General features: G+C 44.2%; 1 protein-coding gene across 1 annotated transcript in view; it reads right to left on the bottom strand.

Annotated features, from left to right (window-relative positions):
- The window catches only part of LARGE1 (LARGE xylosyl- and glucuronyltransferase 1), a 585,040-nt gene that overhangs the window by 417,076 nt on the left and 152,816 nt on the right, over positions 1–15,148 (bottom strand). The gene's annotated exons all lie outside the window — the stretch shown is intronic.

The following is a 15,148-nucleotide window of genomic DNA, read 5'->3' on the forward strand; positions in this document are numbered from 1 at the left end:
GCTTCAACACCCAGCACTGGCTGTGCACCAAGAGAAGTCATGATGGGCAGCAGATGGGGCATGGAGTGCCCTCTGCTGGGGCAAAAATGACAAATACCCACTATCTGAAGAGCCCACCCTAGAAAGAGAAGGAACCTTGCATTTTCAGGTTTCTTCCAAACAGTGCGATATTAAACACTCAACTCTGTTGATTCCTTAAGCAATTTCTTGCTTCGGAGAGCAGTCAGCATATAAAACCCAGCTGAACACAAAGTGACTCTGTAAATCTACTCTCCGCTAGGCACGATGGACTCCTTTTCATCTGCACAAAACCCCTCTTAAGTAGGAAGCAGCACCTCCAACTTTGGAAGAGACAGTTTGAGCTCAGAGAGGTTAAGTTACTCAGCTGAGGACACACAGCATTTAACAGGGGGTTTGGGAATTTGAATAAAGTGTACTGATTCAGCTACACCCCATCAGAAAAATCTTTAGAGAAGTGATTCCACTTTGCTTCAGAGGATGGTCCTTTCCTCTTTGTGACTCTTTAAATGTTCTCACAACAGGTCACCTGTGTGAACTAACTTTCCCCAAATGTGGCCGATGGGTTCATGATTGCCTGCAGGTGTATTTATGACTACAGTTACAATATATGTCTGTGTCTCCTTGCCTCCTCCCTCCTAACCCCCTGCTTTCTAACTGCAAATGTCTGGAAATACAGATGGATAGAAATGAACAAATGGGGCATTCACCTTTTGCCTTTACTAAAAATGTTAACGGACACATCAGTATCAAGCAGTGAATCAGGTGGTGATTCCAATTACACCACTGGCTGAGGCTTTGACCTTAGTTCATTCGGTCACATGCTCTAGACCTTGGCTGCCTCAGTGACCTTGTTTAGACCAGGTGGGTGATCTTTGGCATCTTTCCTAGGATGACCTTCCAACATTCTTGGAAAATAAGAGAGGGGAAGAAAAGCAACACTTACTGCCATTCTATAACATGTACTGTACTTAGCCTGTTAACATGTGTATGAGGTACACAGTTTGTTCCCCTTCTCGTGGAGGAGAAACCAACCAGCAGTGATGTTAAGCAATTTGTCTATTGTCACCCTGTGATTTAAGTGTCACCTGTCATTTAGGGACACGCTCCCCCACCATCAGCTCCTGCTCTAGGTAAAGTCCTTGGGTAGTTTTCAAAGGCTTGATCTGCTTAGGTTGTAAGCCTGCCTAGATGATTCCTACCGTCCACTCCTACTCATAATTGTATGAGTCTATGGCAGAAACAAAATACAAATTGCATTAAGGGTTTAACTGAATTTTCTGCCTATTACTGGCTTATGATAACACCGTCAGCCACAGAACATGGTCTGCCTTCTCGTCCAAGATGGCCCCCGTTCCCGTCTCAGGGTTTGTCTTGTCCTTGTCTGGAACTTAAGCATTTTCACTTTAAACTGTCACCCACCAGTTGTTTCTATATCTGCAAGTTGTTGGGAGAGAGCAGTTTGCAGGCTCTTTACAGGCACAGCCTGGGTTCCAATAACAGCTCCCTTACGTACAACCTAGATGACCTTGGCCAAAGACTTGAAGATCCCTCAGCCTGCTTCCTCATCTATAAAATGGGACAAGCGTGAAAGTGTTTGGAGGAAAAAACGAGATCACGTACGTAAACTACCTAGCCCAGCCCGAGGCAGACAGTAAGTAAGCCCAGACGTGCAAATGCAAGAAGTTAACACGGCCCTTTCACCTCTGCCATGCAAATGAGAGAGCTACCTCTTCAGCTTTGGCCCTAGAATAAAGGAGATATGAAGCACAGACAAAGTTCCACACACTAATGAAAACTCTGCTCAGCTTTTCACCTTTTCATTCAGTCTTTGTGTGGAATCCACAGTCACCCAGCACCAGCCAGGTGGTTACCAGGGTCTTGGTGCTCCAGCCAGGTGTCAGGCCTGAGCCTCCGAGGTGGGAGAGCCAAGTGTAGGGCACTGGTCCACCAAAGACCTCCCAGCCCCTCGTAATATCAATCGGCAAGAGCTCTCCCAGAGATCTCCATCTCAACGCTAAGACCCAGATCCACTCAACGACCAGCAAGCTACAGTGCTGGACACCCCATGCCAAGCAACTAGCAAGACAAGAACACAACACCACCCATTAGCAGAGAGGCTGCCTAAAATCATACTAAGTTCACAGACAACCCAAAACACACCACCGGACACAGTCCTGCCCACCAGAAAGACAAGATCCAGCCTCATCCACCAGAACACAGGCACAAGTCCCCTCCACCAGGAAGCCTACACAACCCACTGAACCAACCTTACCCACTGGGGGCAGACACCGAAAACAATGGGAACTGCGAACCTGCACCCTGTGAAAAGGAGACCCCAAACACAGTAAATTAAGTAAAATGAGAGGACAGAGAAACACACAGCAGATGAAGGAGCAAGGTAAAGACCCACCAGACCAAACAAATAAACAGGAAATAGGCAATCTACCTGAGAAAGAATTCAGAGAAATGACAGTAAAGATGATCGAAAATCTTGGAAACAGAATGGAGAAAATAAAAGAAACATTTAACAAGGACCTAGAAGAACTAAACAGCAAACAATGATGAACAACACAATAAATGAAATTTAAAATTCTCTAGAAGGAATCAATGGCAGAATAACTGAGGCAGAAGAACGGATAAGTGACCTGGAAGATAAAATAGTGGAAATAACTACCGCAGAGCAGAATAAAGAAAAAAGAATGAAAACAATTGAAGACAATCACAGAGACATCTGGACAACATTAAATGCACCAACATTCGAATTATAGGGTTCCAGAAGAAGAAGAGAAAAAGAAAGGGACTGAGAAAATATTTGAAGAGATTATAGTTGAAAACTTCCTAATATGGGAAAGGAAATAGTCAATCAAGTCCAGGAAGCACAGTCACATACAGGACATATCCAAGGAGAAACACACCAAGACACATATTAATCAAACTACCAAAAATTAAATACAAAGAAAAAATATTAAAAGCAGCAAGGGAAAAACAACAAGTAACGTACAAGGGAATCCCCAAAAAGTTAACAACTAATCTTTCAGCAGAAACTCTGCAAGCCAGAAGGGAGTGGTAAGACATATTTAAAGTGATGAAACAGAAAAACCTACAACCAAGATTACTCTACCCAGCAAGGATCTCATTCAGATTCAACGGAGATATTAAAAGCTTCACATAGAAGCAGAAGCTAAGAGAATTCAGCACAACCAAACCAGCTTTACAACAAATCCTAAAGGAACTTCTCTAGGCAAGAAACACAAGAGAAGGAAAAGACCTACAATAACAAACCCAAAACAATTAAGAAAATGGTAATAGGAAGACACATATCAATAACTACCTTAAATGTAAATAGATTAAATGCTCCAACCAAAACACACAGACTGGCTCAATGCATACAAAAATAAGACCCGTATATATGCTGTCTACAAGAGACCCACTTCAGACCTAGGGACACATACAGACTGAAAGTGAGAGGATGGAAAAAGGTATTCCATGAAAATGGAAATCAAAAGAAAGCTGGAGCAGCAATTCTCATATCAGACAAAATAGACTTTAAAATAAAGACCATTACAAAAGACAAAGAAGGACACTAAACGATGATCAAGAGATCAATCCAAGAAGAAGATATAACAATTGTAACAGGGCTTCTCTGGTGGCGCAGTGGTTGAGAGCCCGCCTGCCGATGCAGGGGACACGGGTTCGTGCCCCGATCTGGGAAGATCCCACATGCCGCAAAGCGGCTGGGCCCGTGAGCCATGGCCGCTGAGCCTGCGCGTCCAGAGCCTGTGCTCCACAACGGGAGAGGCCTCAACAGTGAGAGGCCCGCGAACCACAAAAAAAAAAAAAAAAAATCTTCCAACAAACCAAAGCCCGGGACTAGATGCCTTCACAGGTGAATTCTATCAAACATTTACAGAAGAGGTAACACCTATCCTTCTCAAACTCTTCCAAAATATAGCAAAGGGAGGAACACTCCCAAACTCATTCTACCAGGCCACCATCACCCTGATACCAAAACCAGACAAAGATTTTCCACACGCACACACAAAAACACTACAAACCAATATCACTGATGAACACAGATGTAAAAATCCTCAACAAAATATTAGCAAACAGGTTCCAACAGCACCTTAAAAGGGTCATACACCATGATCAAGTGGGGTTTATTCCAGGAATGCAAGGATTCTTCAATATACACAAATCAATCAATGTGATAAATCATAGGAACAAACTGAAGAATAAAAACCATATGATAATCTCAACAGATGCAGAAAAGGCTTCTGACAAAATTCAACACCCAGTTATGATAAAAACTCTCCAGAAAGTAGGCATAGAGGGAACTTACATCAACATAATAAAAGCCTTATATAACAAACCCACAGCCAACAGTGTTCTCCATGGTGAAAAACTGAAACCATTTCCACTAAGATCAAGAACAAGACAAGGTTGCCCACTCTCACCACTATTATTCAACATAGTTTTGTAAGTTTTAGCCACAGCAATCAGAAGAAAAAGAAATAAAAGGAATCCAAATCAGAAAAGAATTAAAACTGTCACTGTTTGCAGATGACATGATACTACACATAGAGAATCCCGAAGATGCTACCAGAAAACTACTAGAGCTAATCAATGAATTTGGTAAAGTAGCAGGATATAAAATTAATGCACAGAAATCCCTTGCATTCCTATACACTAATGAAAAATCTGAAAGAGAAATTAAGGAAACACTCCCATTTACCGTTGCAACAAAAAGAATAAAATACCTAGGAATAAACCTACCTAAGGAGACAAAAGACCTGTATGCAGAAAAATATGAGACACTGATGAAAGAAATTAAAGATGATACAAACAGATGGAGAGATATACCATGTTCTTGGATTCGAAGAATCAGTATTGTGAAAATGACTATACTACCCAAAGCAAACTACAGATTCAATGTAATCCCTATCAAACTACCAAGGGCATTTTTCACAGAACTAGGACAAAATAGTTCACAATTTGTATGGAAACACAAAAGAGCCCGAATAGCCAAAGCAATCTGGAGAAAGAAAAACGGAGCTGGAGGAATCAGACTCCCTGACTTCACACTATACTGCAAAGCTACAGTAATCAAGACAGTACGGTACTGGCACAAAAACAGAAATATAGATCAATGGAACAGGATGGAAAGCCCAGAGATAAACCCACACACATATGGTCACCTTACCTTTGATAAAGAAGGCTAGAATATATAATGGAGAAAAGACAGCCTCTTCAATAAGTGGTGCTGGGAAAACTGGACAGCTACATGTAAAAGAATGAAATTAGAACACTTCCTAACACCATACACAAAAATAAACTCAAAATGGATTAAAGACCTAAATGTAACGCCAGACACTATAAAACTCTTAGAGGAAAACATAGGCAGAACATTATATGACATACATCACAGCAAGATCCTTTTTGACCCACCTCCTACAGAAATGGAAATAAAAACAAAAATAAGCAAAAGGGACCTAATGAAACTTAAAAGCTTTTGCACAGCAAAGGAAACCATAAACCAGACGAAAAGACAACCCTCAGAATGGGAGAAAATATTTGCAAATGAAGCAACTGACAAAGTATTACTCTCCCAATATACAGGCAGCTCATGCAGCTCAATATCAAAAGACAAACAACCCGGGCTTCCCTGGTGGCGCAGCGGTTGAGAGTCCGCCTGCCGATGCAGGGGACACGGGTTCGTGCCCCGGTCCGGGAAGATCCCACATGCCGTGGAGTGGCTGGGCCCGTGAGCCATGGCCGCTGAGCCTGCGCGTCCAGAGCCTGTGCTCCACAACGGGAGAGGCCACAACAGTGAGAGGCCCGCGTACTGCAAAAAAAAAAAAAAAAAAAAAAAAAAATACAAACAACCCAGTCCAAAAATGGGCAGAAGATCTAAATACACATTTCTCCAAAGAAGGTATACAGATTGCCAAAAGACACATGAACGAATGCTCAACATCTCTAATCATTAGAGAAATGCAAATCAAAACTACAATGAGGTATCACCTCACACCAGTCAGAATGGCCATCATCAAGGAATCTACGAACAATAAATGCTGGACAGGGTATGGAGAATAGGGAACCCTCTTGCACTGTTGGTGGGAATGTAAACTAATACAGCCACTATGGAGAACAATATGGAGATTCCTTAAAAAACTAAAAACAGAACTACCATACGACCCAGCAATCTACTGGGCATATACCCTGAGAAAACCATAATTCAAAAAGAGTCATGTACCAAAATGTTCATTGCAGCTCTATTTACAATAGCCAGGACATGGCAGCCACCTAAGTGTCCATCGACAGATGAATGGATAAAGAAGATGTGGCACATATATACAATGGAATATTACTCAGCCATAAAAAATGAAGTTGAGTTATTTGTAGTGAGGTGGATGGACCTAGAGTATGTCATACAGAGTGAAGCAAGTCAGAGAGAAAAACAAATACCGTATGCTAACACATATATATGGAATCTAAAAAAAAATAATAATGGTTTTGAAGAACCTAGGTGCAGGACAGGAATAAAGATGCAGACGCAGAGAATGGACTTGAGGACACGGGGAGGGGGAAGGGTAAGCTAGGACAAAGTGAGAGAGTGGCATGGACATATATAATCTACCAAATGTAAAACAGCTAGTGGGAAGCAGCTGCATAGCACAGGGAGATCAGCTCGGTGCTTTGTGACCACCTAGAGGGGTGGGATAGGGAGGCTGGGAGGGAGACCCAAGACGCAGGGGATATGGGGATATATGTATACATATAGCTGATTCACTTTTTTATACAGCAGAAACTAACACACCATTGTAAAGCAATTATACTCCAATAAAGTGTTTTAAAAAAAAAAAAGTTAACGTGAGCCCGACCGGGGTAGCAAGTGAGGTAAGCAAAGACCAAGGGCTCTTTCTTCTCAATTCAGCTCTGAGCACGGGACAACCAGGGAGGGCAGGGACCATGACAAAGTGATTCATCCACACACTGGGCAAAGGAACAGCTACTACTCAGCTCCAGCCAATGGGTGCTATCATGAAATGAGGGTCCAGTTTGCTAGATATTTCCATTTTATTAAGAAAAGCCAGATATCATGATTTTTATGTGCAATCTCCAAATTTTTAACTGTTGATAATGAATTCAAAAATGGTAAAGGCAGTTGGCAGGCCAAACCCAACACACCTGCAGGCCAGAAGCAGCCTATTACTGCTTAACAAGCAATAAACAGATATTGCTATTGCTTCCATTACAGTTATAGTTTACATAGTACATAGCCTTTTCATGTTTTCCTATCTCCTACAATACAGTAAAAGTTTTCTTTGTTTTCCAGGCACCACGGCTTTATGAAGATGTTTACTGACTAATGCAGATGGGAATGTTTATCCGATGTGGTTTGGTGTCCATATTATGAAATAATATCATTTTAATATTAATTGGAGCTATGTCATTGCCAGACTTCTGGTAGGAATACGGGTCTTGTTTCAAATTGATGAAAACGCTCTTTCAGAATTAGGGTTTTATGGGCAAATTTCCGATCTTGCAGTCAGAGCTGTTATCAGACCCTCACAGGGGGAATACATGTCCAAATGGTGAGGTATAGAAGGAAGAAAAAATGGAAATGTGGTTACACGGAAATGTTAAACATCTATCTCCAAAGAGAAGTCCCATGCTTAAAAAGCATTTGAATTTCAAGGTTAAACAGTGACATAGATTCTTAAATCCCAAAGGTTAATAAAATCCGTCTCATCTGAAAAGAATGCAAGACCCACACCAGCTCTTCAAATTCAGGTACTTATTCAAGACCTGCAGAGGTTAAAAAATAAATAAATAAAACACAAACAGGAAAGTAAACAAATCAAATGAAAAACTGGATGAAATGTCACAAGGTGAACACACCTGTATAATCACAAGGGCAAAAATTCAGTTACTGCCAGCACCCCAAAGGCTTCTTTTTGTCCTGTCCCAGTCTCACCTCCACCCCTAGATTACTGTTTGCCCGTATAATTCAAATCATACAGTAGTTATTCTTTTGTGTCTGTCTTCTTTTGTGCAGTATGACCTGTGAGTAGATTTTCATGGCTCTGCTGTACTTCATATATATATGAATATATATGCCACTATTTATGTGTTTATTTTCACTGTGGACAGGCTTTCACACACACCGATGTGAAAGTGCTCTTAACACGTCTTCTGTGCTAATGTAGACACATTTCTCTCTGGTAGATGGCTGGGGACAGAACTGATATGTTGGGCTGATAACACCAAAGAGTGGTCCAGGTAGTTACACAAGTGGCTCTCATTTACTTAAAATTAACAGACCTCCTTAACCATCAACAGGTTGATGAAATCCCCCTCCGTTTGTTAAATTGGTATCTGAAACTAAAAAGTAAATGAAATCACTTTCAGACCAGAACCCCCAAAGAGCAGAGGTTCTGGGCCTTTCATTTCAGAAAACCTTAACCTATCACTGGTTACCGATGAAGCACCTATTACAGGCAATGTATTATAATCCAAAATTGTTTGAACGGACAAACATGTCTGAATACAATGCCTTTTTCATGAGCGCTAAGTCCTGTTAGATATTCATGTATCAAATCAAAATTATTGAAGCCAAAACTCCTGGAGCAGGATAAGATGTCCATGTGAGAAAGTAGATGGTACAACACCACTTTACTTTGTCTCTAAAGAACAATAACAAGATGGAGGGGATGCAGAAGCATAGGACTTGGGGGGAGGGGTGTGGAGGGCCTAATAATGGTTCCCCAAGTATGCCCACAACCTAATCCCCACAACCTGTGACTATGTTACCTTACCTGGCCAAAGGGACTTGGCAGGTGTGATTAAATTAACGATTTTGAGATGGGACAATTATCCTGGATTATCCAGATGGGCTCAAAGTAATCACAAGGGTCCTTGTAAGAGGGAGGCAGGAAGGTCACAATCAGAGAAGGAGATGTGACCACAGAGGCAGAGATCACAGTCAGAAAGAGTAATTTGAAGATGCTACTCTTCTGGCCTTGGAGATGGAGGAAGGGGCCACAAGCCGAGGAAAACGGCAGCCTTTAGAAGATGAAAAAGGCCGGGAGATGAATTCTCTCCTGGGGTCTCCAGGAGAAACCAGCCCTGGCAGCACCTTGGCTTTAGCCCAATGAGACTCATTTTAGGTTTCTGACTTCTGAAACTGTTAAGATAATAAATGTGTGCTTTTTAAAGCCACTACATTTGTGGTAATTGGCTCCAGCAGCCACTGGAAACTAATACAAGGTAGCTGCTGGGATTAGTGGAAACCAGTTTTCCTGACTCCTGGTCTAAGACTCTTGCCATGAGCTCTTCCAGGAGATGCAGCCAACTGACACATCAGGGTCATTTTCTCCACCCCAGCAGGATCACCGATATGATTTTAAGATCAAAAGCTGGGTGTAAGAAAAGTGGGGGTTACCTCAGCAACCAACTCACAACCAAATAAAATCGTGATAGACTTCCCCTGCCCTCTCAGATTCCAAGACCTTGAAGAGATGCCTTTTCGCCCAAGGCAAGAACCGCAGACACACGCAGCCCCTGTGCCCTGTGGCAGGGCACCACTCGCAGAGTCTCACTTGCACATTCTCATCCGTTATAGGCTTTTGCTTAGGCCTGGCACTGATGGTATTAAGCACTGGCTAAGAAAGCCCTTCATTTCTGATCTATTTAAAAAAAAAAATCAATATGACTTTTATATTACCCTTACCATCTCATTTCGCATTCAGCATCCTACGTTCTTATACCCCATAACATCCTTCTATGGTAATATCCGTATTAAGTCGGGGCCATTGGCAGAAAGGCAAAATAGTTCGGCTGCCATCAAAGCTGCCACCAGCCTAGCCTCAGGGGCTAATGAAACCTCCAGCACATTATCCGCCAGACCTTGCACGGTCTGAGTTCACAGACCTCCTGGCACCGTGTCTGGGCTGACGGACGGGGAGAGGGGATGCAGGGCTGGGAAATCAGTCAGGTTTGGTCAAGCCCGCATCTCCCCTACTCTTCTGTTCACGTGCCCCGTGATCCCCTGTGACGATAAAACAAAGAAACGCTTTAACTTACAATGCTGGTTCTCACTGCAACTCTTCAAAATGGTCAAATGTCAGGACCTCACTTCTTCCTGTTGAAATTTATAGTGACGACTCTCCAGCCATTCATTTCAGGAGGAGTTTGTGTTGATAAGAAGCGCATGAACAGTGAAGAGGGTTCAGGAACAACAAAAGGCGGGTGCGGGCTGAAATCGGCTAGGAATTAATATCCTATGCCTGTTCATGACACTGCTTTTAAATGTTCTGGACGTTGCAGCCTCTGAAGACATTTGCTTTTAAATAACACCCATACCCTCGCCGGCCCACCTCCCTGACCACAGGAAGCGTCTGCACAGCGTCTGCACAGCGTCTGCGCAGCGTCTGCGCAGAGCTGGTTATAAATGATGAGAGGGCAACGTGTGATCAATTTTCTGAACCACTGAAAAGCACCCTTTTCCACCTGCTGCTAACTCAATAGCAGCTGAACGCCATCTCCCTGATGGGCAGAAAAGAAAGAACCACACCCCACAAACAAAACTCTCATGCCCATGAGAAAAGGCGATTCTAGCAGAAAATAACAGACATGCTCTAAATTCAAGTTGGAGGGGTGTTTAAGCAGAACTAGTCAAGTCCCAGAATTAACATCCCAACCAGAAGGCAGGTGAGGCTCCTGGCACCATATCCTGAGGTCTCAAAATCAGAGATGCCCAGAGCACCAGGAAGAGCCCTCGTCTACCACTGGCTCCCGCTGCCCTTAATAGCGGAACCCTTTCCAGCCAACATTTACTAAGAACCCGCCAGAGTGATGCTCAGGCTGTGGGAATGTGATGATGAGTAAAACAGACCCTTGTCTCAAGAATCTCACAGGCAAGTGGTTAGAAAGACACCAAACAAGCAAAATATCCCTCGGTGAGTGTTGCCAGAGAAGTTTCCGTATAGGATCAGACATTAGAGGAAAATGACACTGAATATGGGCACTGAAGGTGCAGGCTGGGAGGAAGGGTTGTGGAAACAGAGAACTGTATCCTGGGCAGAAAGAGCAAAAATGAAGGCGTTTTCTCAGGGTGTTGGATGAGGCACCCTCACCTGAGTGAAGACAGAAATTATAAGCTAAGGGAGAAAGCCTGTGAAAGACCCCAGAGCCATGATAAGGAGTCTGGAGTTAATCCAGGAAGCAGTGAAGACAGCTGCCAGCACTTAAAGACAGACGAGTACACATTCCTTCGCTCATTCACTCATTCAACAAACAGTTCTCCTGGCACGTAGTAGGTGCTAGAGATGGAGGCATGGACAGAGTGAACCACTTCCCTCCTGATGCCTGTAGTCAGTCGTGAAGACAGCAATTATAAAAACAAGAAAAACGAAGTGCCCTGAGTGTGAGGGAGGAGAAAGGATGAGAAGTCAGCGGGGAGCGGGGGCGGTGTCAGGACGGGGTAGCTGAGGAAGCCAGCGAGTTAAGGGTGAGGGGCAATCATGTTTAAGCTGAGACAGGAGGATCTCAGTGAGGCAAAGACAGGAGGGGAAGGAACAACATGTGCGAAGTCCAGAGGACCGAGGGCAGTGCACACCAGCATCAAGGAAGTCTAGCGAGGCTGGATGGGGAATGTGAGGAGGGTGCGAGGAGATGGGGCCGGAGGGCAGACGAGGATGGCTGCCACGTCAGTCCTGACGCCAAAGGATGAACGCAGACAGCTGAGCCAGGGCATCAGAGGTGCTGAAAGGAAGGAAACAAGAGACACAGAGGCAAGAGGTCAAGATCAGATTCAACAGGATATGGCGACCAAGCGATGGAGGGAATGAAGAACGAAGAGAATGAAGGCTTAGAGCCTGGAGCATGGGTAGCTGGGGATGTTCGTGGAGATGGCGGAGGAACAAAGGAGGGTGTGGGAAGAAATGAAGTCAGTAGCATTTAGGAACTTCGGGGATTAAAGCACCAGCAAAAAAAATCCCCTGATTAGCATCCTCCACCAATGGTCAGTTGGCCTTTGACAAACAGCTCTGGGAAGGGGGATCTCAATGCTTTCCCAGATGGTGCACTCCAACGCCTGGCAAATGTGTCAGAACAACCGTTCTTTCTTACACTGAGAAAGGTCCTGCTTCGCTGTAACTTTTATGCACTGATCCTGGATCCACACTCCTGAGCAAATCACAATAAGCCTATTCCCTCCTCCTGTCCTATTTCCCATTAATTGGAGAAGATTCTGCTCATTTCCAATTCATTCACACCCAATGCTTAGAATCATAAGCGTGTAGAATGTTAGTGCACCAACAGGTGAGCTTCATTTCTACAACGTCGTTTCAAGCAGGAAGAGGCGAAGAGAGAGGCATGATCACGCCCCAAATCACCAACTACTCTGGCTGAGTTGATTTCAGAGCCTGAGACCCTGACCCCAGCCAGTGCTCTCTCAATATATCGTGCTTCTGTGTGTAATCTGACTCCAGAGCCTTACGCTAAGAGCATCCACATCTCAGGGAGAGTTCTAGACTCTGCTCTCAGCAGATGATCCATTGAAATTAAACAGGGTTGAAAAATAAATACACCCACATAAAGCCTGAATAGCATTACCATGAATCCAGGCAGCTACTCTGTCCCTTATTTATGGCTCCACCTGCCTTGAACCAGAAAACTCAAGGGTATCAGTAAGTGGACTGAAAAGTTGTTATGTTTAACTACAGAGAAAAGGATGTCTCCGCAGGCTCTTTTGGAAGTGTACCGATGCCTGGGGCAGCCGGCAGGAACTCTGAGGAGGAAACCTTTGTCTCTGGATAAACACTCAGCCTCTTCTAGTCTCACGATCTCTGGGTCAGGACCGGTCAGGCAGATCACCCTGTGCAATTGCTCCTGACGCTCACACTTCTGTTTGCACACCTCTCATCCCTCCCTCCCAGGGCAGCTCGTCCCAGCAGTGGACAGAATGACGCTTATCATGATGAGCTTGACATCTGGCTCCCTGCCACGTCCCTCCATAGACTCAGGGGCCATCAGAGTGATAAGCCTGATCTCCTTCAGGTGACGGCCCTTTGACTGTTGACTGAAGCTGATACTGTACACCTGGAGCCTTTGCTTTTCTCCAAGGCAGCCCCATTTTTTCCACTATTTCGTATGAAACAAGGTTTGAGTTGACACGATCATTCACCTATATTCTCCTAAATGTGCTGACCTGTCTAGACTGTTCTTAAAGTGTAGCATCCAGAAATAAATGCAGTGGACCGGTGGACTAACTGGGCCCGGTCAAAGAAATCAGCGGATTAACTGATAGCCGGTAAAAGAAATCCGTCACCTTCATCTTTCTAGCTAGAAGCTTCTGTTAATGTATCCACGTCATCCAGCCCCTACTTAATGCAATCTATCTGCCTGCCTAATAAAATCATTCAAAGTCAAGGAGCACAGTCCCTCTATGGGCCAGGGCTGGACCAGAGAGCGTGATGCTGTAAAGCGACCTTCAAGTCAACATCAGCCCATCACAAAGCACAGCCAGGTGTGAATTCTCCAGAACCCAGATCAACTCCTAGTTTCTCCTCTTTGGGGAACTGCACCATTTACCTTTGGGGGCCACCCCTCCCCAGTTTCCCTCCACATGCTTAAGGGAACTCTTCTCTACCCTGTGACCAGAAATAGGCACAGGGCTCATGGCTGCCCTCACTAGCCTCCCCCAACCACAGTGAATGCTCTCCAGACCACGAGTGACCAGAGGCAATCCAATCAGAGGTAATGCTGGAGAATTAGGGGGAGGAAGTCCTCCTTCTTCTACAAGGGGCTGGTAAGGATAAGTTGTAAGCCAAAGCTTTCATTGGGTAGGAAAAGCTACTCCTGAAAGAAACCATAGCAGAGAAAAGTAGAGCAAAGGAAAGTAGAGAGACAGAGCTACAAAAATATCATTGGAGTCCCTGGATCCAACCCTGCCTGAAGCTAGCGCTACCTTTCAACTTACTACTTTTATTAGTCCCCAAATTGCCTTTTTGCCAAAATTATTTGATGCTGGGTTTCTACCAATGAGTGAAAAATCAAAATTGTACAATTTCCCTCACACACATCCAAAAACATCATGTGACACTTTGTCAGCACCCCCCTCGCCCCCCACCAAAGTCTACCCCCACCGAAGCCCAATCCACAACACGGTATTACAGCTCTCAAGTCCAATAATCCAGGCCACATCTTGCCTGGCTTTGGGCCCTCGGGGACATCACTGAAGCTGATCTTCCTTGCCCTCCTCATCTGTCCCCACCACATAGGATTATTGTGGAGGAAGAGTTAACAGGTGTCAAGTCCTTACAACAACGCCAGGCATGTAGAAATGCTCAAAATATTACGGTGTATATTGTTATCATCATTATTGCTATTGTTGTTATACTATTATTACTATAGTTATACTGGCAAAGTCAATGTTTTAGAGTATTAAACCTGTGCCAGTACCGATGCTCTTGGCCTTCTTTCACAGGGTCTCTTCCATCATCCCTGGAGAATGCTTCCTTCTACCTCTTCCAGTGCCAAAACCAACTCACCTTCCTCCCTCTGATCTCTTTGCCAAAAATCAACCTTCCACTGCCATGCATAATCTATCTAGCTGCTTAGATGAAAGCTCTACTACTCCAGGGATGTCTGGGGCAGGAAAGGGACAGGGGTGTGGCCCTGGGCCCTTCCCTGCTATGCAGGCACAGAGTTCCACCTCGTTTATATTCAGCCTGGCGAACTCAGGGCAAAGCTCAGGCAGCGAACTCCTAATTAAAAGGTAGCCTTGAGCTGTCGATAAAATTATGCATAAAGGACATGTTTAAAAAAACACAGTAGTGACTTCCTGGAGACAGATTTTCACTTGAGAGAAATATATATATTTTTAACTCAAGTGTTGGGGTAAATAAACAGAAAGTGTGCTCTTCAACACTGCCACTCCTTCCCTCCCCGAAGCTTAGAAAACCATCTTTGATACTCAGAACACTGCACTGCATTTGAAACTGCTGGCTGGAAGGATGTGAGACTCGTCTTTTCTGTGGATTTCGGGAACGCGGCAGGGATGAGCGTTTGTTATTTGTTTAGTGAAGGCGACTCCTTTGCTGAGCTCCTGTGCTCAGCCAGT

This window comes from Orcinus orca, chromosome 11, assembly GCF_937001465.1.
Source record: "Orcinus orca chromosome 11, mOrcOrc1.1, whole genome shotgun sequence".
NCBI lineage: Eukaryota > Metazoa > Chordata > Mammalia > Artiodactyla > Delphinidae > Orcinus > Orcinus orca.